The sequence below is a fragment of the Arachis hypogaea genome, chromosome 4, assembly GCF_003086295.3.
Source record: "Arachis hypogaea cultivar Tifrunner chromosome 4, arahy.Tifrunner.gnm2.J5K5, whole genome shotgun sequence".
In the NCBI taxonomy this organism is placed as follows: Eukaryota; Viridiplantae; Streptophyta; class Magnoliopsida; order Fabales; family Fabaceae; genus Arachis; species Arachis hypogaea.
Window position 1 is genome coordinate 29,121,694 of NC_092039.1, and position 3,822 is coordinate 29,125,515.

A 3,822-nucleotide genomic window follows, 5' to 3' on the forward strand; every position below is an offset into this window, starting at 1 on the left:
AGAAGTATATCAAAAACAATAAATCAAAACTAATTTGCAGTACATCACATAATCAATAAATTCATATAACTTCGGTCAGTATCCTGCTTTTTTGCCTTTTATGAGAATAAGGAATAGCCAAGAAAAAATAATAACCAGTTATTGATCACCAAGTATCAAGGCATCTTCTCCAATCAACATTGTTAAACCCAAAGATAGGGATGCTTTCAAGTACTTTAGCACCCTCTGTGTTGCTTGATAGTGATGAGCTATTGTTGGATAGCACAACCCTTTTTTTTTTTTTTTGGTAACTATGAATAGCATATTTTTTAATTAAGAAGCTAAGGAGGGTAGACTAAAGAAATCACTTATTTAGAATATAAAAATATTTAAAAGATAATAAAAAATTTGTCTAAAAGAGTTTAAAATTATTTTATTTTATATTTATTAATTTCTATTGAACTAATTGGATAATTTATATGTATAATTATAAATGTTAAATATATAAAATTATGGATATTAAATTAAATAAAATAATTTTTTTTACTGTCTCTCCTAACATTATCGTTAAGCCATTTCTAAAATGCAACAAAGAAAAAGGTAAGTTATTTTTTATGATATATGTTTAATAATTATTGGATGAAATTAATTAACTTATCATAATTAACTTTAATTCTTAATTTAATCTAAATTTATACTATAACTTTTTTCACAAATTATAAAATCACCATAGAAATCCCATATTTTTTTATTTTTTCATACATACACCTATTAATTAGTTCCAATCACAAAATAAAAAAATTCAATAAAATAAAATAAAAAGAAAATCAGTATAAAAATTTCAAAATTAAATTTCAAAATTCTTTAACTCCTTTTTGCTTTTTTAATTTTTTTTAAATCTTTTCCATTCCTCCTAGAGAATTATTTAAGTATTTTTCTTCTCATGCTCCATACAAATCGATATTCTCTCCTTTTTCACTGTTGTTTTTATTAAATCTTTCTTATATACTTTGATTAATTCATCATGTAATATAACAATGAGATATTCATACTAATAATAGTTTAATTTATAACCCACTCTAAAGAACACAACTTAAAAAAAAAATTAATTATACGTACAAATCAAACTCATAATAACAATGACGATGATGTGAAACAAAACACAATCTTATATTTACTAACATTATTATCACTTAATTTCTAGAATAATTTTGATCATAATCACCTAACATGGATAAAAAAGAATATAATGAACCACTATATATAGGGATAATTTATCCTTTATTTTAGAGAGAGTTGGATAGAATTTATTTATATTGAAAATATTAAACTTTAATTTATTGTCTAGGTTTAAAAGTGATCAAACTCATACATTAGTTTGTAGTTCATGTAAGCTTTATTTTGATCAACCCACCAGCATCACTAACAGTTGAAGGTGCAACTGCAGAAACCAGCACTTGGATTCCTATAGTAGCCAAAGCATTTTCCTTCAGCACTCTGGCCAAGGTGCTTAAGAGCACAAGCATTGGTACACCATTGTTCATCACACCCTCCTCCTCCCTTACGCAACTTTTCTCGACATCTTTCCTGCTGCAATGATGAGCAATTATTCCCAACACCACCACCATCCTTGTTGCACACTTCACTACTTGCCACCATGATCATAAGAGAACCTATATATGTGTATATGGAATACATGCCACAACATTATTCATATGCTTTCAAAATTTTGAACTTTTAGTAGTATTGGATGCTTGTTCATATTCATTGGTATAGCTAACTAGAAATTGTGGTTATACACCACCAGTTAGTGAACATATACATCACAACAAATATATACTAGAAAAAGCTAAGTTAATGGGATGAAGTGCATACTGAACTCTTATGTCTTTGTAGAGATCAAAATTATGTTTTGAGGTACTTATATAAGGTATTTGTAAAGTTGTGCTGTTATTCCTACAAAAGGATTAGAAAGCTAACTTACTTGATGTTGTGAGGAGGAGGAGAACGAGAATAGCGTATTGCGAGAAGTGTTTGGCCATTCCGCCTGAAAAATTCACGATCACTCTTTAGGAGAATGTGGGTTCATGTATGTGTTCTTTTTACTTTTACATTTATATATATTTTTGGTATATATATATATATATATGAAAGAGAAAGAGAATTTATGGCATTAATTGCATGTTGAATGAATTATATAAGGGGATGTGGGTTCATGTATGTGTTCTTTTTACTTTTACATTTATATATATATTTTGGTGACTCTTTCACATTTATATATATATGAAAGAGAAAGAGAATTTATGGCATTAATTGCATGTTGAATGAATTAGATCTACAGCAAGGAAATGGTTGATAAAAAAAAAATATTAGAAAAAATAATTAAAATTTGTCTTATTCAATATTAATTAATTATTGTAATAATTAATGAATATTAAATAAGATAAATTTTAATTTTTTTTAATATTATTGTTATAATCTATTCTATCTATAAATTAAGGGGATCACTCAAATAAAGATGTCTATTTCATCTTTAATTAAAGATATTTTTATGTTATATTTTAATTAATTTTTATATAATTTATTCGGTGTTCTTCGTCACATATTATTAAATTTTTAGATTTTCTTTGCAAAAATAATAAAAAATATTTAGATTGAACTAAAACTAAAAAGATAATAAATTAACTATTAATTTTTTTAAAATTATTTATATAAAATAATATATCACACTCATCAATCAATATATATATATATATATATATATATATATATATATATATATATAATTTTTTTAAAGTAAAATTTATCATACGAATTATATCGATAACAAGCTCAAACCTCTTAAAATTTTTACAAATAAAAAATACTAATTTATATTCGTACAATATATAAAATAATTACTATATTATTATTATATTATGTATTAAAATTCACTAATTTAAATTTGTTTTCATTTTTAATATAAAAATTAGAAATAAATAAAATTTTTATAACTAAATGTAGTGTAACAAAATATATATAATATTAATTAGTTTTAAAGAAATTCTGAAAAAATAGTTTTTCTCTAATAAAGTGTTATTAGAAAATTAATATTATAAAAGCTAATTTCAACCAATACGATATAATAGGTTATTAAATATATTTAATACAAAACACATTGAATATAAATTTTTATTAAGTTTAAATTTTAAAAAAATTTAATTAAATTTCGAATATTCTTATTTTAAAGAGTTAGAATATTTTTAATATCATCTTTTTCGTATCTTTTTAATTGAGTTTTTTATTTTTTAAATTATAAACCTTATTTATAATTAAGGGTAATATTTCAACACCATGAATTAACCACACATACAAAAATACGAGAACAATTCTATAGTCATAATTATAATCTAACTTTATAAGCAATACAATAAAACTATATATAAGTAATATAACTAAATTTTATCTATATCTATAGTCACATTTCATAAATAATATAATTAAATTATATTTATTTTTATAATTAAAATATGAATAAAAATACAAAAAAAAACATCATGATGGTTAATTTTTTCGTTCATAATTTTTTTATTATTTTTGTTGTGAAAAGTTTAATTATTTTAATAGTTAATTATTTTCTAAAAAAAATATAATTGAATAATCAAAAAAAGTTTTATATCTACTAGTCTTCTGAAGGAAAGTTAAACAAAAACATTAAATAGAAAAGTGCACTACTCACATAAGTGTTAAACATAAACCGGATAGGATAAGAGTAAAGCGAAACATAAATACATAAAAGAAGAATTCCAAGATATAGATAACAAAGCTTCTGACCTAGCTTGTGAAGTTAAAATCGGATAGAGC

At 22.7% G+C, this 3,822-nt stretch overlaps 1 long non-coding RNA gene across 1 annotated transcript; it reads right to left on the reverse strand.

Annotated features, from left to right (window-relative positions):
- Positions 1-1,275: 1,275 nt before the first annotated feature.
- On the reverse strand, positions 1,276-2,082 carry LOC112794265 (uncharacterized). The gene is made up of 2 exons (XR_011880736.1): positions 1,964-2,082; positions 1,276-1,652 (listed from the first exon to the last, which is right to left on the reverse strand). It is a non-coding gene; the product is annotated as an uncharacterized lncRNA (long non-coding RNA).
- Between the last annotated feature and the right edge of the window lie 1,740 nt (positions 2,083-3,822).